Here is a 22,273-nt window from a genome sequence, read left to right on the forward strand (position 1 = left end):
CTAGATACTGGTTTATTGAACCAGGCTGGACACCAGCTTTTTAGTCCCCTCTTCAATTTTAACCCATTCAGAATAAAGTTAGCTTTTTGAGGTGTAGATTCAAAAAGTTTTTTTAGAAACTCATAAATTCAAAGTTTCAAAACGATTTTACGACACGTGTTCTGGTATCAACATTTATGAACTATACCTTGGAAAACGTTTTATTAAATAAAAAAAAGAAAAAGTATATAGATTCTGAGAACACTCCTCTTTTAGTTAAATATAACTTTCAAGGCCAGGGCCTGAATGTCAGTTTATCTGACAGGCATAATAGTGGACTTCCTCATTACAGGTTAACATGCAAAACTATCTATGTTAAGTTTTAAAGTCCACCTATACAGACAATAGGAAAATAATGTTAAAGGTGCCAAGACCATTTAGAGAGTCGGGTATACACTTTTTTTGCGTTAACACAGATTCCAATAAAGCAGCTATTAGTTCAACCAAAAACACACCAAAAACAGCTACACTCATCATTTACAAAGATACTGGTTTAAGACGTAATAAAACATGTCTGACTTCTACATTCCCATTAACCTCTCTAGAAGAGAGTCTGACATTGTGCTGTAGAGGTTCTCAGGTTTTTTGCTGTGTGAATTTAAAAAGGGTTGACCATGACCACTTTATTAATTTGAGAATATGGTGTCTGGAGTTAGTATGTGCAGCATTTCACTCTGAAATGCTGCACATACAGAGATTAATCCCTTAGCAGCCAGTCCAGTACAAAGTTTCGGCTGACCAATGTCAATTATGTGCAAAATTTGCATTGGACACCAGCACACTGGCATCCTCCAGCGATGGGTAGTGACATCAGAAAAGGAAGAATTTGAACTCAGCAATGGAGCAATGGAAGATGTAAGTTTTAGCGTTTTGTTTTTTTTTGCTCTATCCATCTCATATGTATCCTGAGAGAGGATGCGTGTTTCCATCAGTCATTGCTTGTAATGGCTGATGGGGAATGGTAGGATACAGAAGCAGATTCTAGCTTTGCTCATATTCGTTTTCCTGGCACCGCAGGTTCCTGCAGTGCACCTCTCCCTCCCACCCCCCATCCCAAGTTGCTGAAGGGGTTAAAACCCTTTCAGTGACTTACCAGAGTCCAGCACCAATGGTGGAGACCTACCAGAGTCAGCCGGTGGTGGAGACCTAATGCGCAGCAATGGTCGCACACGCGCATTAGACCTCCCCATAGGAAAGCATTATACAATGCTTTCCTTTGGAGATTTCGGCAACGCTGGAGGTCCTCACATAGCGTGAGGAAACCCAGCGTCGCTTAAAACACTTTTCGTGGTCTATGAACACGGAAGTTCCTCTAGTGGCTGTCTAGTAGACAGCCACTAGAGGAGAACTTAACCCTGCAAGGTAATTATTGCAGTTTATGAAAACTGCAATAATTACACTTGCAGGTTTAAAGGTAGTGGGAGTTGGCACCCAGACCACTCCAATGGGCAGAAGTGGTCAGGGTGCCTGGAGTATCCCCTTTAATAAAAAACATCACCTACATAAGAAATTTTTGTCTTAAGATATCTATTAACTGTGCTGGTATTTCAATTAAATTGATTAAATATTTTTTAAATGATCAAGTCATCTGTTAGAAAAATGTTTTAATTTATATATCTACGAAAATTCCTTTGTACTTTAAAGGGTGACTTCTGTACCTAAATTATTTGAAAGGTTTCTCTAGCAGACTGATCATCTGATTATCTTATTCAAAAATATTAAAATTGAGGCCATAGTCTTTAAGAGGTTTTCAAAATTAATCCATTATTATTAAAACTCAAAAATGTGAAAGCCGCACTTGAAAATTAAACCGACACTGCAGCCAATTTTTACTCTCCTGTAAACTTTGGACAATCTTGGAATAAGAACTGCTAGTAAACTAGTAAATTATATTGGAAATGTGGGAATGAGAGAATCTTCTTCCTTACCATCTTCCCAGCCGATACCATTATCTGGAATACTCACCTTACAATGTATAATGTTAAAGGAATACACCAAGCACCATAACCACTACAGTGTGTTTTTCCATCAAGGCAAATAAGAACAACAATTTTTGAAGAAATCTTTTTCAATATTTTGAATTTAAAGCACCACTGCCACTGTTTGGGAATTTTGCCGAATTCACAAAAAAAACCCTACTGTGAAATTGCCGCTGGTGGTCTGATAGCCAGTGCGCAGGTAACGGTGAGATTTGCTTACATAAACATGAGTTTTGTGGGTGCAGCCATGTTCCTCCGACCGGTTCCCTACAGTCGATGTCACTGCTGTAGTACAGCATTGAGATCAACAGATGATTCCGTGAGATCCTCCAAAGACAAAGCCAAATCCCGGGGTTTGACACTTTTTGATGGCAGTAGTCCGACCAGTGTCTAGCGGTGTCAGGCGTAGGAAAAATACAGAGACAAAGAAGCCCCTTCTTTGTCTCTGTATATCTCTTGACTGGGATGGAATTTCAGTGAAATCCCAACAAAGTCAAATGGAGTATTTAGTAAAGACTCTACGTGTATGGAATACTCATTTTTCAGGGGTGGGGGACATAGAACATGCATTTAACTCTATGCTTTGCAAGTGTAAGTGAAATGTAAGTAAGTGCTCTGTGCATGCACAGTACAGCCGCCACTTGCTACCTCTGTAATCAAAAGATAGCTGCAAAGGTATTGTGCATGCCAAGTGGATCCCTTCACTCCCAACACACACAAGGAATGTATTTTTAAGAAGTTAAAACATGCTTAGGATTGGTATAAACCAACCATGGAGAACCAAAGATCAATCTGAGATTTCATAAGGAGTACCAGATTAGATGGACTAACTGCGTCTTATCTGCCATCACAATCTACATTTCTCTATTTCGTATTTTTATTGATCTGTAACACAAAGATCTTAAAGTGGCATAAATCTGGCAGAATTGGTTTTTTTTTTTATTATTTTAAAGTTCTAAGGAGCAAAGTCCAACCTTACAATATACTCCTGGAATCTACATACCTGGAATTCATTCCAATGTTAGTATTGAAGAACGCTCTATGTTGTTACAGGTGTCAAGTAGACAATGCAGGCCATTCAACAGGTCAGTTTACTGTTGGACATAAAAAGGTCAAGTTAGTAGTCATCTGTATCCGTGACAAAGTTAATCACTAAGAAGAAGAAAAAGAAAAATAAAGAGAGAGAAAAGTGCTAATCTTAATGGCCATATTAAAAATGAGTTGTAAACCTGATAAGTCTGCTACAATGTACTGCAAATGGTCTTCAGCACTTTGGGAAAATGAAACCAGAGTACACAAACACAGGAAGTAAAGTTTGAGACCTTCATGATTGTGAAGTAATTTGATATATAGATAATTCATCGAAATCCACACTACTTTCCTATTTTATTTTCCATTTATCATTGACATTTCAAAATGAAAATTTAAGACTGATAAAGTACAGAATATTGGTTGTCATTTTGTTTAAAAGAAAACAGCATTCCACTGGAACACAGAATAACAATACAAACTATAACTAAAAAGGTGTCAACCATCCAACTTGGGTTAAAAGCAATATGAATCCGTGGACTTTGCGACAGTTTAAAGTTTAACATAGCAGACGAATATAAATAATGAAAATAACTGCATAACATGTAAGGGGGGGTTCCATTTACTAAATAACAATCTATTTTAAATTCAGAACACACACACAACTTGTCAAATCAGACATTCTATTCATCTCTGCTACTTTGGTCTAAAAAAAAAAAAAATTCAAGCCGGTTCTGATTTTGCCACAATGCGCTGTTTAAATGTCATAGTAAATAAAATGTAAAAAATTGAATATACCATTAAAACAAAAATAATAAAAATCAAGATATGAACGTTATATTTCCAGTTAAGCTTGGGAAAATAAATATGACTTTAACCTTTTGGAGCCGATGGTGTAGATCATTATTGTGGGCACAACATGGGTTAAAAGTTCACATAAAAGCGCTCTGCATACTGACTCCTAAACGAATATATTTAGCACTTCGGTCTCTTTGAAGGGACATTGGTAAAACATCTGAGCAAAATGTGTGAAATCCCAAGTACAGGTGGTGCCCTCATGAGGCAGTGATAGAGAATGCAGGTCCCCATCATTAAGGCTGTGTACAAGGCTGGTGTCACATGTGAGCAGGTGTAATGGTGTGTATCTGCCAGTGTGCACACTGCAGTCTGATAATCAGGTATTGAACATGGACCACACACACACACACACACACACAATAATATTAACAGGAAAAAGCTAGGAAGTGCAATACATGGCATGCTGCCTGATACACACAGTCAGGCTTCCATAATTATATATTATTACTTGGTTTTTTTTTTTTTACAAAACGGGATTTTTAAAAACATTTTTTTTAACCAAAATTGGAATTATGGAAAATGGGCAAAATTTTGGCTTAAATAACCTTACTGGGGAAAAAAAATGAAATTCTACATGTGTTATTTTTTTAAAAATGTTTTTATTATTATGGCTTATTTTGCCTATGTAAATTAATTTGTGCTGTATATATTGTCCATAGGTTCTCAGTGTAGTGAATGGAGCCCATGAGATGTACCCATTGCTATATAGTACACAGAGATCATGACAACACACACACAGTGACCAGGATGGACACACAATGCTGTAATAATATATAATATTATACCCAGCTGTGTACAAACCCCACCACCCCACACTGTATACACGGTATAGAGAGAGCACTGTGCTGTGCACAAGAGAGAATGCAAAACGGGGTGACGTCACGTGTTTACATATGACGTCATCCGCATGCATGACGTCACGCGGCGCCCTACCACCCACTCCCCCCCCCAGGGTTGCCCCCGGTTCCCGACCACCTACCGGACCTCACACTCCACCCGTCTGAGCTCACCTCGGGTTTGCCCCGCCCGGTACGTGTTGAGGGCACCGTCAAGAATCTACCGCCATTTTGTTGCGCCTCGCTCGGGTCCGACATGACACTGATTACACCGAGCCTCATTACACCTCACCTACCCCGCTTACCCCGCCCACACGTTTCGCTCATTGGCCGGACTGCCTGTCTCTCAAGCTGCGCTCCGTAAATCAGCGCCAGCGCTGACTCCTCGGGGGGCGTGGCTGCCAACTGCAGGGACCATTATTTGGGAGACGCCCACCTTGGCTGCTGTTGTGGGATAACAATGCTGCGATTGGTCGGCGTCTTGGAGCTAGGGGCGGGGTTTTCACCATCACACTGGTGCAGATGCCAGTTATTTCTCTATGGAAGGGCTGAGGAGAGGGGGGATTGATCTTAATAACGTGTGCAGTTGTGCGGGCGGGTGATCAAGGAAAAACAAAAATAGAGCTTGCTGGTTGTTGTCCACTCGCGCACTGATTTAATGATTCTGGAGGAAGATTGTAAAGTGGGCTATACTCACTCAGACTTTATTAATAATTGTAATAATTAGGGACTGATTTCCTATGCTGTACATTATCAGTGACATTAGTTATGGTGGCATAAAATAAATTGAACCCACAATTAGCGTAATGCTTTTTAATGGAGATATCGCTAATAATGGCGACAGGTAATAAACTTCACTGCTCAGAATAAGAATCCCCCATCGGTTCTGGGTTCAGTAATGCAAGAGATGCCAGGTGGATATTCTATGTGAATATTTTACTTATATTATGTTGTGTAGATGGCTAAACCGCTCACATTTCCCTTATTTTACAATCACTTTTGCGTCCAGGTGATGTTGCCAGTTGCTAGAGTCCCACAGTCTGCCCCTCACTATATTACACTGGTAAGGAGATGACTGGGCCCATTACTCGATACGATAACGGCACCAATAATGTTACCCGCATACACACAGGCATAGGCAATCTTCGGCTCTCCAGATGTTTTGGACTACACCACCCATGATGCTTTACCAGCATTATGGGTGTAGGTGCATTATGGGGGATGTAGTCCACAACATCTGGAGTGCCAACGGTTGCCTATCCCTGCACTAGAACTACCCCCAATCTGTCAATACCTGCTTTTATGTGATAATGCTATCTCATAATGATGAGAACAGATGACTTCAATATATATATATCGAAATCCAAAGGGGGGGGGGGGGGGGTGGATGGTAAGGAACACTATGGGAAAGGGGAGGGAGGGTGGTAATGAACACTATGGGATACGGGAGAGGGTGGAAGAACACTATGGGACAGGGGAGGGGGGGTGGAAGAACACTATGGGACAGGGGAGGAGGAAAAAGAACACTAAGGGAGGGGGAAGAACACTATGGGGAGGGGGAGGAAAGAACACTATAGAACGGGGGCATTAAGGGGGGCACTAAGGTACAGGGGAGGGAAGGGAAAAGGAACACTGGGGAAGGGTGCGACCACTGAAAGAGAAGGGAGAGGAACATTAATGGGAATGGGGGGCACTAAGAGACAGGTTAAGATGGGGACTAATAGACATGGAGAGGAGGAGAGAGGAACACTGAGGGACATGGAGGAGAGAGTGGTACACAGGGGGGGCCTGAGTTGGGAGTAAGACACACAGAGGGACATGAGGGGGGAGAAAGACACACAGATGGGCCTGGGGGTGAGAAAGGTCACAGAGGGGCTATGGATGAAAGCGACTCAGAGAGGCTGAGGGGAAATAGACGGGCTGGTGGTAAAAGAGAAACACACAAAGGAGCTGGTAAGAGTAAAAGACACAAAGGGGCTGGGGGGAGTACAACACAAAGGGGGGTTGTAAGAGATACACAAGAGAGGTGTAAGACACACAATGGGGGGAAATAGAGGATAAGATACACTAAAGGGGGTAAGACACTTTATTATTATTTAGAAAATATTTTACCAGGAAAGATACATTGAGATTTCTCTCATTTTCAAGTATGTCCTGGGTCCACAAAACATTGCATTGTTACATTAGGGTACAATAAAATACAAAAACAATATTAATACACAATATATATAAAACATAGAGCAGGTAGGAAATATATAATTAACAAGTGCATTCTGTTTTGAGGTATGTAGAGAGGGATCTCTTAAAGGACTCTAGGCTTGGGGAAGATTTCAAAGTGTGCGGGAGGTTGTTCCACAATTGCGGCGCTCTGTAGGAGAAGGAGGATCGGGCCGCTTTCTTTTTGTATTGAGGTAGACTAAATAAAGTGCTGGTACTGGATCGGAGGTTATAGGAGGTGGGAAAAGCTGAGGAGAGCATTCTGCTCAGGTAGGGTGGGAGTTTCCCAGAAAAGCTCTTAAACACAAGTCTGCGTCTGGATTCCAGCGACAGCCATTTTAGTTCTTTTAGCATGTCACAATGGTGGGTCCTGTAATTACATTGTAGCACAAAACGGACAGGACTAAAAAAAAAAACAAGATAAGAAACAAAAGGTGGCTTAAGGGGCACACAGGTGAAGATGCTTTTGGGTGGGTGCGGGGGAGGGGGGAGGAGGAGGGGGCAAAATCATCTTCGCCTGTGAACCCAAAAATCTTTGCACCGGCCCTGGCTGCACTGTATGTACAGAGGTGAAGAGTATGTGTACAGAGTAATCAGGTTATGTATGTAGTGTGTGTATTGCATGTGTTTTTTCAGATTGCACTGTGTGTATAGGCAGGGCCGGCGCGTCTATAAGGCGGCACAGGCGGCCGCCTTAGGGCGCACCGGCCCGGGGGCGCAAATGTCCGGGTGACTGGCAGGAGGGAAGCGCACAGCGCCCCTCTGCTGCCGGTCACTTCTTGTAGCGTGGCCGAGCGGCAGCAGCATCCCAACAGACCAGCCTTCCTTCCTGCATCATGCCGCGGACTGTGTGGAGGGGGCGGGGATATGAACACATCATATCCCTGCTCCCTCTGTAGCACACAGCGAGGCTGGCAGTGGCGGCTCTAGACTTGGCGAGGCCTTAGGCGAAATTCATACATAAGGCCCCCACTAACACCATTATTGGAAAAAAATTGCAGTTGACTTGTGTGTGTATAAGAAGCTGTAGATATATTGAAGGGGAAGCTTGCAGTACTGGATATAGAGAACTAGTCTTTGTATACATTGTTGCATTGTCTACCTGTGTGTGCCTGAGAGTGTGTGTCTGGCAGTGAGTATCTTTGTATATGTATGTATGTTTCCCTGAGCATGTGTATGTTTGTGTACTGCCTGTGGCCTTTGGCATTAAGTTTATGGCGACGCTATGTTTTATGACAGTGTGTAGAATGATTGCCTTTAGGGGGTGACAGGGTGAGTAAAGGAGTAACTGTGGCAGGGTGAGTGTAAAAGAGCAGGAGGGTGCCAGAGTGCGCAGAGTGGTGCCCGTGTGTTTAGAGGGAGCGATAGTGTGTATGGAGGTAGGTGACAGTGTGTATGGAGGTAGGTGACAGTGTGTGTGGAGAGAGGTGACAGTGTGTGTGGAGAGAGGTGACAGAGTGCGTGGAGAGAGGTGACAGAGTGCGTGGAGAGAGGTGACAGAGTGTAGGGAGGTGGCATAGTGTGAGGGGGTGGCATAGTGTGAGGGGGTGACAGAGTAAGAAGGGGGTGGCATTAGTGTGAGAGTGTTACATTAGTGTAAGGGGTATGATAGAGTAAGAGGGGATGACATTAGTATGAGAGGGTTACATTCGTGTAAGGGGTGTAACAGAGTAAGAGGGGAAAGACAGAGGGGGTGACAGAGTGAGAGGGAGGGTGACAGCATGAGAGGGAGGGTGACAGCATGAGAGGGAGGGTGACAGGCTAAGAGGGGACGACAGGCTAAGAGGGGGCGACAGGCTAAGAGGGGGCGACAGGCTAAGAGGGGGCGACAGGCTAAGAGGGGGCGACAGGCTAAGAGGGGGCGACAGGCTAAGAGGGGGCGACAGGCTAAGAGGGGGCGACAGGCTAAGAGGGGGCGACAGGCTTAGAGGGGGGCGACAGGCTAAGAGGGGGGCGACAGGCTAAGAGGGGGGCGACAGGCTAAGAGGGGGGCGACAGGCTAAGAGGGGGGCGACAGGCTAAGAGGGGGGCGACAGGCTAAGAGGGGGCGACAGGCTAAGAGGGGGGCGACAGGCTAAGAGGGGGGCGACAGGCTAAGAGGGGGGCGACAGGCTAAGAGGGGGGCGACAGGCTAAGAGGGGGGCGACAGGCTAAGAGGGGGGCGACAGGCTAAGAGGGGGGCGACAGGCTAAGAGGGGGGCGACAGGGTAAGAGGGGGCGACAGGGTAAGAGGGGGGCGACAGGGTAAGAGGGGGCGACAGGGTAAGAGGGGGGCGACAGGGTAAGAGGGGGGCGACAGGGTAAGAGGGGGGCGACAGGGTAAGAGGGGGCGACAGGGTAAGAGGGGGGCGACAGGGTAAGAGGGGGCGACAGGGTAAGAGGGGGCGACAGGGTAAGAGGGGGCGACAGGGTAAGAGGGGGGCGACAGGGTAAGAGGGGGGAGACCTAGCGTGTGAGGGGGGAGACCTAGCGTGTGAGGGGGGAGACCTAGCGTGTGAGGGGGGAGACCTAGCGTGTGAGGGGGGAGACCTAGTGTGTGAGGGGGGAGACCTAGTGTGTGAGGGGGGAGACCTAGTGTGTGAGGGGGGAGACCTAGTGTGTGAGGGGGGAGACCTAGTGTGTGAGGGGGAGACCTAGTGTGTGAGGGGGGCTAACATAGTGTGAGAGGGGGTGACATAGTGTGAGAGGGGGTGACATAGTGTGAGAGAGGGTGACAGTGTTAGAGGGGGTGACAGTGTTAGAGGGGGTGACAGTGTTAGAGGGGGAGACATAGTGTTAGAGGGGGTGACAGTGTTAGAGGGGGAGACATAGTGTTAGAGGGGGTGACCGTGTTAGAGGGGGTGACAGTGTTAGAGGGGGTGACAGTGTTAGAGGGGGTGACAGTGTTAGAGGGAGTGACAGTGTTAGAGGGGGAGACATAGTGTTAGAGGGGGTGACAGTGTTAGAGGGGGTGACAGTGTTAGAGGGGGTGACAGTGTTAGAGGGGGTGACAGTGTTAGAGGGGGTGACAGTGTTAGAGGGGGTGACAGTGTTAGAAGGGGTGACAGTGTAGGAAAGGGGTGACAGTGTTAGAAGGGGTGACAGTGTTAGAAGGGGTGACAGTGTTAGAAGGGGTGACAGTGTTAGAGGGGGTGACAGTGTTAGAGGGGGTGACAGGGTGAGAGGGGGTGACAGGGGTTGACAGGGGGTGCCAGGGTGAGGTGGGGAGTGACAGGGTAAGGTGACAGAGTAAGGTGGGTGACAGTGTGGGGGGTCACAGGGTGGGTGACAGAGTAAGAGGTGGGGTGACAGGTGAGGTGGCAGAGTGAGAGGTGGGGTGACAGGTGAGGTGGCAGAGTGAGAGGGGGTGACAGGTGAGGTGGCAGGGTGAGAGGGGGTGACAGGTGGGGTGGCAGGGCGACAGGTGGGGTGGCAGGGTGAGTGACAGGGCCAGATGTGGGGTGAGAGAGGGTGACAGTGTGAGGTGGGGTGACGGTGTGTGGGGAGTGACAGGGTAAGGTGACAGAGTAAGGTGGGTGACATAGTGTGGGGGGTCACAGGGTGGGTGACAGTAAGAGGTGGGGTGACAGGTGAGGTGGCAGAGTGAGAGGGGGTGACAGGTGGGGTGGCAGGGTGAGATATGGGGTGAGAGGGGGATGACAGATGGGGTGGCAGGGTGACAGGGACTGACAGGTGGGGTGGCAGCGTGAGAGGGGGGTGACATGGTGAAAGGGGGTGACAGGTGGGGTGGCAGGGTGACGGGGTGACAGGTGGGGTGGCAGCGTGAGAGGGGGTGACAGGTGGGGTGGCAGGGTGAGATGGGGTGACAGGTGGGGTGGCAGGGTGAGATGGGGGTGACAGGTGGGGTGGCAGAGTGACGGGGTGACAGGTGGGGTAGCAGTGTGAGAGAGGGGTGACAGGGTGAAGTGGCAGGGTGAGGGGGGTGACAGGGTGAAGTGGCAGGGTGAGGGGGTGAGGGGGGGTAACAGGGTGAGATGGGGTGAGGGGGGTAACAGGGTGAGATGGGGTGAGGGGGGTAACAGGGTGAGATGGGGTGAGGGGGGTAACAGGGTGAGATGGGGTGAGGGGGGTAACAGGGTGAGATGGGGTGGGGGTGACAGGGTGAGATGGGGTGAGGGGGGGTGACAGGGTGAGATGGGGTGAGGGGGGGTGACAGGGTGAGATGGGGTGACGACAGGGTGAGATGGGGTGAGGGGGGTGACAGGGTGAGATGGGGTGAGATGGGGTGAGGGGGGGTGAGATGGGGTGGGGGGGGTGACAGGGTGAGATGGGGTGAGGGGGGGTGAGATGGGGTGAGGGGGGGTGACAGGGTGAGATGGGGTGAGATGGGGTGAGGGGGGGTGACGGGTGAGATGGGATGAGGGGGGGGTGAGGTCAAAATGTACCTTTTTCCCTGGTGGTCCGGTGGGGTCAATCTGTCCTGGATGGCTCCCTGGTGGTCCAGTGGGCTTTCCGGTCTGCAGCTCCGCCAGATGCAGAGCTGCAGACCACATGGGCAAAGTCTCGCGATCTCCATTCAGAGCGTTGCCGTGGTAACCCGCGGCAACGCTCTGATTGGCTGGAGATCGCGAGACCTCAGTCTGCAGCTCACACCCGGCGGAGCTGCAGACTGAGGCTGGCTCTCTCCCCGGGTGACCTGACAGGAGGGGCCTCGCACCCGGCGGCATACCGGGCAAGCCGCCGGGCCCCCTCCTGTGTCGGATCCTCGGTCATAGACCGAGAACCCGACATGTCAGTCTGCCCTCAGGCTGACTGCGCGAGGCCTTAGGCGGCCGCCTAAATCGCCTAATTAGAGAGCCTCTGGAGGCTGGTGCCCAGCAGGGGCGGAGCTACCGCCAGCCCCCTTCTAATCAGCATGGGAGGACTTCCTCCCAAGAATACTACAGCAGAGAGCAGAGAGGAGGGGGGCTGGGCAGGACTAGCTCCAACTACCTCAGGCAGCACTCTGGATCCCAGGTAAGCCACCCTCCTGTGTATGGCTAGAAAAGTGTATATTTTGATCAGCCTGTGTGTGTGTGTGTGTGTGTGTATGTCTGTCAGTGGGTGCGCGTGTCAGTGTGCCTGTATGTCTGTGTGTGTGTGTGTGTGTCTGTCTGTCAGTGGGTGTGTGTGTCAGTGTGCCTGTATGTCTGTCAGTGTCCGTGTGTGTATGTCTGTCTGTCAGTGTGTCTATGTATATCTATATGTCTGTCAGTATGTCAGTGTGTGTCTGTATCTGTATGTATATCATTGTGTATGTGTCTATCTGTATGTCTGTCAGTGTGTCTGTATGTAAGTGTGTGTTTATCTGTATGTCTGTCAGTGTGTCTGTATGTAAGTGTGTGTTTATCTGTATGTCTGTCAGTGTTTGTGTGTATCTGTATATGTGTGTCTGTCTATCTGAATGTGTATCAGTTTGTGTATATGTGTATCTGCATGTGTGTCAGTGTGTGTATCTTCGTGTATGTGTATCACAGTGTGTGTGGCAGTGTATGTGTATATGTGCATACATCTCAACATTCAAACACCAACACTACACACAAATAAACACCTGCATGCAAACTTCAACACTACATACAAACACACCCCTGCATTCAAATGCCAACACTACATACAAACACACCCCTACATTCACTACATTCACACAAACATACTCTATACAAACACATGCTTACAGTCAAACACACAAATACTGCTCTGTGCTAAATACAATCCTGCAAGCATGGGGAATCGGTAGAGCCCTAACTTTCAAAGCATTGTTGAAGTTGCACGACAGTTGGGGATCTATCTTTTAGCCATCCTGTGTACATACACAGACCGTCATACAGAGACATACAGTCTGTGTCAAGGGTGTCAAAATGCATCTTTGCCTGTGTAGTCAAAAATCCTAGCAACGGCCCTGTGTATAGGGGGTATAGAGTGAGTGCATGATGGGGCAGAGCTTTATTAATCTATAAGTAAATTAATAAAATTTCTATGCCTGGTGGTTCAGCATACTGGATAATGCAGTGCGGAGCATTATCTGATGCAGACTGAGGGAAGGTGCCTACAACTGGTGGCACACTGGCCAAGCTGCCAGGCCTGACCCAAAAAGGGAGGCATTACTCTATTATAAAATCCAATTACCTATGACTAAAGTTACTGACAGGGCTATTCACTAACAGTTTGGTAACAGTTTTATAAAAAGGTCAGTGTGGCTGGATGGATCTGTTATGAGATTACAGTTTAGTTAGAAGATCTTTCAGCCACACATACTCAACAAGATAACGGTTTGTAAACCCTCTCTGCCCACTAATACTTATGAGTATAGAGCAGGAATGTCATACTCAAGCCATCCATAAAGTATTTGAAAACGGACAGTCTCTATGATCTCCCCTGCTTCACTCTCTATATACCTATGCATATGGCTGAAGGATCCTATGAGATACTAAAGGTAGGGATGAGTTTTTCTATACATTTATTTTTTTTACACATACTTCATTTAAATTCAAATCTATTTCCTTTCAAAATGTGATGAATGGATTATAAAAAATAGTTTTGAGGACTGTTGTCTTTTAAAGGGTCACTCCAGACACCATAACAACTTCATTGTTTCAACTTCATTTCTTCATTGTTTCATCCCAAAGTCTTCATTCCAGTAATGGTCAGCTCTGCCCCTCCACTTCCATTCAATCAGGAAGCCTCAGCCTGGGCACCGCCGATAGAGGGTAGTACACTTTTTACAGCTGAGAAAATCAGTGCAAGTCATTCTGATTGAAGCATGTCTCCCCTCTCATCACCCCCAAAAGCTGTAAAATAAAAGGATTACTTAACTCCAAATTCGTCAGGAGAGGGTCTCCACAGCACAGCTAATTTCCACCTCCAGGAGATCATCAGTACGGATGACCTCCCAGCCAATCTCAGAGCACTGGGACGCAGGATGCTTGCAAGGCAATATTTTCTACTTTGTGGTCGGATGCAACTAAATCAGGAAGACAGTCCTGACAGTCTGATTGACAGCTTGGAGGGTGCAACTTAGCACCTTTTTAAGAATGCCGATTTCTCTTTAAATTGTAATTTTTATCAAGTGACAAAGAAGGGACCCATCGTTTACCCCTAAAGTTTAAGTGCTTTATGGGGTTGGAGTATTCCTTTAAACACACCAAACATGCCACCATCACACTAGATAATATAGCTGAGGAGTTTATTGGATCAGCAATTCGGGGGGGGTCATTGTCCTGTCTGGACTAAGGAGATCATATATTGGGAAAAAGGGAAGACTAAAACAAATGTTAGTCTGAGCAAAACTCCACTCTGCAAACCCTCAACCACAGACATTATCCAAAGGCAGACCGATGATGTTTTCAACCCCTGTGCGCATGTGGACAGGATGGTGTACGAAGATTTTCCATAATTAATGGTGATGAAAACAATATCATGTTTTTGGATGTTTTTTAATATATATTATTTGCATTTTGAAATATGAGGTTTATCCTTATAAAGTACACGCTTTAATGAGGAAAAAAAAACAAAAACAAAAAAAACAATATTGATGTTTGCTGAGCATAGAAACCCCAGTACTGTTTTTGAAGCTGAAATATTAAAAATGTTGTATAGTAAAGGATCATGGGTAGCACGGCTGCAGTAGTATTTTTAATCAGCATGCTTAGTAATAGAGGATTGTGTCGGATACTGTACATGAAGCGTTGAGAATAAAATGCTTTCTAGATGTATTATAGGACACAAATACAAATTTCTCAGACCACAGACATCACTTGCAGGAAGCAACCATTACCTCTAGCACGTATTTTCACACCTTGCTTTCTGACTGAACGCTTCCTGCTCAGGAGTGAATAAATAAACGGAACCTCATAATTGCAGCCACGGATTCCACAGTGCCTGACCTCAAATCCCCTACATGAAACCCAAACTCCCATACGGGATCACATGAACAAAATAAAAATGCATTTACAAAAACAAATAATAATAATTCATTCGACATTGTTTTATCATGACAATTTTGAAAGACAGTTCAAAAACATTACAAGCACTTGGGGAGAGTAACTATAGTCACATATTCAGATACGGAGTATAATGCTCGCTACGCATACGATTGTCAGTAGGTGTGAAACATTTTAAGCACATTTATATGTCACCTCCCTCAAAGCTGCAATGTTGCTATTCGCCCTTCATATGTAAGAAGCACACATTTGACATCTGTGGTATATTTGTGCACTTTAAACACTTATTTGGGGTACTGGAAAAGGAGGAATTCAATAAATAAAAGCAAATGAAACATGATAAAAGTGGAAGGATTTGATTGAAACACTTGTTGCAAAACGTGGTCAAAACAGAAAGAGCAACTGCTCCAATATAGCGACAAAGCTCACACTGCAATGATGTGGGTTCTGAAGATGAGATTTTGCCAATAATACAAGTGAGGGACTTGTGCAACATGCCTGTGCCAGCAGAGGTACAGTTCCACGTGCTCCTTCATTTCCACCAGAAAAAAATGACAAATCAAGGTAAAAAGGGACCTTATTATTTCATTTAAATATATATATATATATATAATGTATTACTATTTATAAAGTGCCAACAAGTTCCGTAGCGCTGTACATTGGGTGGACTAACAGACACGTATTTGTAGCCAGATGAGTTGGACGCAAAGGAACAGAGAGATTGAGGGCCCTGCTCAATGAGCTTACATGCTGGATGGACAGGGATATAGTGACACAAGGGTAGAAAACTAGGTTGCTAGAAAAGTACTCACTGTGGGCTTATAGGGTGGCTTTTTTAAGTGATAGTTGCAGTAGAGGAAAAGCTGTTAACAGTTTAACTGATACGCTTTCCTAAGGAAGTGAGTTTTAAATGATTTTTTGAAGGAATGGAGACTGGGTGAGGGAGGGAGTTCCTCAGGAACGGTGCAGCCATGGAGAAGCCTTGAAGGCGAACATCAAGGTGGGAGTATGGGCAGGGGATAGACATAGGTCTTCAGCAGAGCGTAGGGGCTTAGACTTGTGTATTAGGGAGAATAGGTAGGTTGGAACAGCATTGTGTAGAGATTTATAAGCAAGTACCAGAATTTTAAATTTAGTCCTGTATCGTATAGGAAGCCGTAACCGGGCAAGTTGGGAACACGTAAGGCCATGAGAAGGGGATTGCAGTAGTCAAGGCAAGAGAGCACAATGGCATGGACCAACACCTTAGCTATGTCCGAAGTTAAATGGGAGCGGATACACACTACGTTTTTGAGATGGAAGCGGCAGGATTTGGCAATTGACTGGACATGAGAGATGAAGAAGGTCAGAGTCAAAGAGAACACCTAGGCAGCGAGCTTGTAAGGGAGAGCCGATGGTAGCACCGTTGACTTTAAGGGGACAGACAGGGGAGAAGCAACACTTGATCAGCACTCCCTGCTATTCATCTCCAGCCCACCAGAGGCCGGCACTGGAGACCAGTGATCGGGCACCAGAGAGAAGGGGCACTCCATGGAAACAGAGGTAGCTTGGGACAATGTAGGAGACTGATAATCCTCAATACACAGTTTATACAAATTTGTTTGTAGAGAAAACACAGTCTAGAGTCGCCTTGTGTACCTGACTGTAAGAACTGTGTGTATGTGACTATGGGTGACATTACTTATACTGTGTAAATGTGTGGTTGATATGGTATGAATATGACTGTGTATACATAAGTGTGTTATTGTAGCGGTACTTACCCTCTCCAGGGGCCGGCCGGGGTCCTCCCTTCTCGCCGCGCGCGGTCCTGCTCCTGCACGAGCCGCGCGCGGCTCAGCCAACGATGGGATCAGTCAGGCGGGCAGTGACCGCGAGAAGCGGTCACATGTCCCGCCCGACACTAAGAGCGCGCCGCGCGTCTCGGGCGCGCTCTTAAAGGGACAGTGGGAGACTAAATTAGAATCAGTCTCCCATTGGCCCCTGTCAGGCCACATTCCCCATACACTCACGTTTTGGGGGCGTGGATATGACAGGGGCCAATCAAAGTGAACCTTAAGGGTATTTATACTCACCTGTTTCCCTTGCTCTTTGCCCTATCGTGGTTTCTGTCCAGTTCCCTTTAGTGCTTGTATCGTTCAGTTGGTATTTTGGTGCTTGACCTTGGCTTTGTTCCTGACTCCGCTCTCTCCTTATCCTTGCTTGCTTATCCGCTGTTTTGTCCTCTGTGTACCAGTCCTCGGCTTGTTCCACGTTACGCTGTCTCTCAGTTCCCTTGACCTCGGCTTGTTCTGACTCTGTCTTTCTCTCGTCCTAGTCCGGCCATTCTAAGGTCCGGTAAGACGAACTCTGTTTCTTGTCTCTTGACTGTGAACTATTCCTGCGTGTTGGGGTATATTACCGTGACATTACGATAGGGCCATGGACCCCGCAGGTTTAGGTCAACAGATGGCCACTCATGAGGCTAGATTCGCAGAACAGGATCACCGTATGGATCAAATGGCTCAAGCCATCCAGACACTGTTATCCAGATCTGTTCCGGTACCTGTACCTACGCCTCCTGTAAACCCTATACCGGACACAGCTAATATATCTTGTCTTGTTTTAGTTTGTATACCCAGTCCATGTACAGTCCTGTCTAGTCTTGCCCATGTTATGTTCTTGTTTTCCTCATGTCTTGTGTATATGTTCTGGGTTTAGCTTACTATCCTTCTCTGGTTCTGGGTTCTACTTGTTTTGTCTTGTTTTCTTGTTTGGTGTCTATCCTAGCTTTATCTTGTTTCTAGTACTGGATACATCTCAGCATATGTCTGCTCTGGCTTCCACTAAGCTGCTACAGGGTCTTGGTTTGTGGTCGCACAAACGCTGGTGCTCAACACCAGGGGGCGTGCGGTCACCCTGCACCAGACCCTGCTATTCTACTTCCACGCTGAAGACTCCCACTTAACATCAGGCATATTGGGTCCCGGTCCATGCGCCGCCGCCTGGACACTGTGTCTGGGTCCCGGGCACTGGACCGCCACCCTGACAGTATGGCCATAGGCCCTTGGAGTTCGTGGAGTGGACTTTGCGGCTTTCCTGTTTTGCCCTGTCTGTGTCCTGCCTGGATTATGCAGCTTTCAAAAGCTCCTGTATCTGGACCAGTCTGCTGGAGATTACTTCCTCATTCTAGTTGAGTCTGTCTGATTCCTGTCTTGGAGGGGGTTGATCTGCTAAGCAGTCGGTGGTCTCTGCAGGCGTCATCTTGTGATGCTTTGTTCCTGGTTCCGATTCCGGTTTTGTGGCAGTGCTCCTGTTCTGGCGTGACCTTCATTCGCTGCTGGTGGTTCCTATGCAGGAGGCCTTTCCGGTGGGGGATCCGTGCCTCTGAGGAAGTCGAGAGGACTTCGTTGCAAGATCCGCTCACCATTCCTGGTCTCTGCCTGGGAGCTGTTTGGAGCGTCCGGAGTCCGCTCCTTAAGAGGGGCGTTATGTCATGATCTGCGCTGCTCTGTTCTATGTCTGGACTTGGCTTCTGGTATCCAGTACTCCTGTTACTATTCTGGTTTAGTATTTCTTGGTTTTTGGTTTTCTATTCTGTGTCTGGTTTTCTTTATTGCTGGGTTTCTGGGTTCATTCTTATATTCCGTCCCTGGATTTCCCAGTTTCTTGGTTTCATTTAAATGTTTGTTTTTTGCCACACCCGTTGTTTTCCATTTTCCCTTTGGTTCTAGAGTTCCTGCTGGCAGCTGCTCAAGACTTCTGCTCTTTCTTGCAGTTAAGTACTATAGGTCTAGTATGGTTCTTTTAGTGAACATTAGGCAGTGTAGGACCTGCCGAATATGGGGTACATTGGCGTTGTGGCAGGCTTATGCAATGTATGATCATATAATGTAACTAAATCCCCATACTTTTCTCATTAGTGCTTAGTTATGCCATCTCTTGTTTTGCCTAATATATCCATGGATTTTATTGTTGAATTACCTCCCTCTAATGGTAAAACTGTCATCCTGATGATTGTGGATCGTTTTTCTAAGATGGCTCATTTTGTGTCTCTTCTCAAATTGCCATCATCCAAGGAACTTGCCTCTATCTTTGCCAGGGAGGTGTTTCGGTTGCATGGTATTCCCACTTCGATCGTGTCCGATAGGGGTAGCCAGTTTATTTCCAGATTCTGGAGAGCGTTTTGTGCAGAGATGGGTATCTCCCTCTCGTTTTCTTCAGCCTACCACCCCCAGTCTAATGGAGCTGCTGAACGTGCCAACCAATCTCTGGAGCAGTATCTTCGCTGTTTCGTGTCCCACCATCAGAACAATTGGGCTGACCTGCTTCCTTGGGCTGAGTTTGCTCGTAATAATGCTGCTCATGAATCCTCCGGTAACAGCCCTTTTTACGTTGTTTATGGCCAGCATCCCGTGGTTCTTCCAGCTGCATTCTCCTTACAGGGCATGCCAGCTCTGGACGAACATTTGGCTAGTCTACGTAATACTTGGGAGCAGGTTCAGTGTTCTTTGGTGGCCTCAGCTGCTCGCCAGAAGATTCACGCTGACAAGCATCGCAGGGCGGCTCCATCCTATGCTGTGGGAGACCGGGTTTGGCTTTCTACTCGCAATATTCGTCTTCGTGTGCCTTCTATGAAGTTGGCCCCTCGTTTTATTGGCCCTTTTCGTATCTTGCATGTGGTTAATCCTGTCTCGTATGCATTGGATCTTCCAAAAAATGTACGCATTCCTAACGTGTTTCATACCTCCTTGTTAAAACCCCTCCTGTGCAACCGTTTTACTCGGCATGTCCCCCCTCCTCCTCCGGTTTCGGTGGAGGGCCATGAGGAGTTTGAGGTGGCGGCTGTAATTGACTCTCGCTTGCTTCGGGGTCGCCTCCAATATCTGGTACATTGGAAGGGCTATGGGCCTGAGGAACGCAGTTGGATTTCCGCTGACGCTGTTCACGCTCCTCGCCTTGTGCGTTCTTTCCACGCTCGTTTTCCTGCCAGGCCTGCTCCTCCCCGCCCGGTGGGCGTGTCTTCAGGGGGGGGTACTGTAGCGGTACTTACCCTCTCCAGGGGCCGGCCGGGGTCCTCCCTTCTCGCCGCGCGCGGTCCTGCTCCTGCACGAGCCGCGCGCGGCTCAGCCAACGATGGGATCAGTCAGGCGGGCAGTGACCGCGAGAAGCGGTCACATGTCCCGCCCGACACTAAGAGCGCGCCGCGCGTCTCGGGCGCGCTCTTAAAGGGACAGTGGGAGACTAAATTAGAATCAGTCTCCCATTGGCCCCTGTCAGGCCACATTCCCCATACACTCACGTTTTGGGGGCGTGGATATGACAGGGGCCAATCAAAGTGAACCTTAAGGGTATTTATACTCACCTGTTTCCCTTGCTCTTTGCCCTATCGTGGTTTCTGTCCAGTTCCCTTTAGTGCTTGTATCGTTCAGTTGGTATTTTGGTGCTTGACCTTGGCTTTGTTCCTGACTCCGCTCTCTCCTTATCCTTGCTTGCTTATCCGCTGTTTTGTCCTCTGTGTACCAGTCCTCGGCTTGTTCCACGTTACGCTGTCTCTCAGTTCCCTTGACCTCGGCTTGTTCTGACTCTGTCTTTCTCTCGTCCTAGTCCGGCCATTCTAAGGTCCGGTAAGACGAACTCTGTTTCTTGTCTCTTGACTGTGAACTATTCCTGCGTGTTGGGGTATATTACCGTGACAGTTATTACTGTACGTGTGCTTGTTTCCGTGTTCAATGTGTAGTTCACGAAACAAGAAACCCCAGGCAATGAGCGTTTTATATCTTGACAGCCTTTTCAAAGGAACATAATGTTTCAGTCACAATTTGTTACCTTATCAATCCATGGAGTATAACAACATTCCATAGGCAACATTCCATTAGAAAGGATATCAAGATTTAGAATGTTGAGTGCCTGGACTTTCTTTTTTGTGTACTACGTATGTCTGGAGATGTGGCGGCCTCCATACTTTGGAGCACAGCATTCTTTTTGCTTTATATATCATTCAAAAGAAATGCTCCTTACAGGTTTACAGGTGTTTCTGTGATTGGAGTGCACTCCTGTTTATTTGATATTGATGTGTACAGTATGACTGTGTGTGTTTTGTGTCTATATATGTAACTCTGGTTATGTCCATATACATTTATGCATGAGAACGTAATTATTATGGGGGACGGACGGCGGTTAGGGTTAAGACATACAAGATTTAAGTGGGATTAAGAGACACACAAGAAGTAACAATGCGCTAAGAGACAAGATGGTAAAAGGAAATAAGAGACACGCAAGGAGGGTCATGAAAAAATGCACAAGTGGAGGAGGAGCACCACACAAACATTGAATCTACTTTATTGGCATAGTAAGTAACCTATGGCAAATCAGCTTAACTGGAAAAAATCTCCAACTTAAGTATTTTCAGATCAGATATATTGGCCTAGATATTGCCTTTAACAGGGCCTGGAAAAGGGTGTGACCACTGACCAGGGAGGGGCGCTGTGAGAAGTTTTCGCACAGGGCGCCAGCAGGCCTGCCCTGAGTTGAAGAGTTTACCGATGAAGGCAGTATAGAACAAAAACAGTAAGGGACCAAGGACAGATCCTTGGGAAACAACAACAGAGAGGGGTTGGGGAGAAGATACAGAACCAGAGAATGAAACCCTGAAAGAACACTGGGAGAGGTAGGAGGAGCACCAGGAGAGAGCAGTGGTATTAAAGTAGTTTACTTTTGCAGAGGAAAGAACTAAACTGTAGCATTGCAGCATACATTTTTAGTGGAGTAAGTCAGACGTAGAGTCAGACTTTCTCCAGCAGCGTTCAGCAGTTCTGGAGCATTTTTGGAGGCATTGGTTCAGCTTGTTGAGCCAATGTTGTAATTGGGGCACTTGCTGCATTTAAATATAGGAGGTGCCATGATGTCTAGTTGAGAGGAGAGGGTGGGACTGTAGAGTGCGGTTACAGAGCTAGGACAGGTGAGGTTTGAGATGGGTAAAAGGAAAATTTGGAGGTTATCAGAGAATTACTGTAGGTCAAGACAGTGGAGATTTCTGAGAGATTGAGGAGCTGAGAGTGGTGTAATTTGGGTATGGGGTATGCCGATGTCAAAGGTCAGCAGATGATGGTCAGATAAAGGAAACGGAACATTGGAGAGATTAGAGGCAATACAGAGATTGGGGAAGAAGAGATCATGAGTGTTTCCTGCTGTATAAGAAATAATGCTGAATTAGACCATTATGTGAGGCCGAAAGAGGAGGTTACAGACGAGAGGCTTCAGAGTAGTTGAGGTTGTTGATTGAGATGTTAAAGTCCCCAAGTATAAGGGAAGGAGTTCTAGAGGTGAGGAAGTGGTGTAGCCAGGACGAAAAGTGGTCAAAGAATAGTCTAGGGGGACCGTGATATATATATAAAGGGGGTAATAACATGAAAGGGGA

The 22,273-nt window shown here is 46.8% G+C and overlaps 1 protein-coding gene across 2 annotated transcripts in view; it reads right to left on the reverse strand.

Annotated features, from left to right (window-relative positions):
* KAT6B (lysine acetyltransferase 6B) overlaps positions 1-5,037 on the reverse strand; it is a 122,058-nt gene extending 117,021 nt beyond the window's left edge. For both annotated transcript variants that reach the window (XM_063434336.1, XM_063434334.1), the window contains exons 1-2: positions 4,916-5,037; positions 3,022-3,112 (exon numbers count right to left, since the gene is read on the reverse strand). The gene's annotated coding sequence lies outside the window, so the exon portion shown is untranslated. The remainder of the gene's footprint in view (positions 1-3,021; positions 3,113-4,915) is intronic.
* Between the last annotated feature and the right edge of the window lie 17,236 nt (positions 5,038-22,273).

This window comes from Pelobates fuscus, chromosome 10, assembly GCF_036172605.1.
Source record: "Pelobates fuscus isolate aPelFus1 chromosome 10, aPelFus1.pri, whole genome shotgun sequence".
In the NCBI taxonomy this organism is placed as follows: Eukaryota; Metazoa; Chordata; class Amphibia; order Anura; family Pelobatidae; genus Pelobates; species Pelobates fuscus.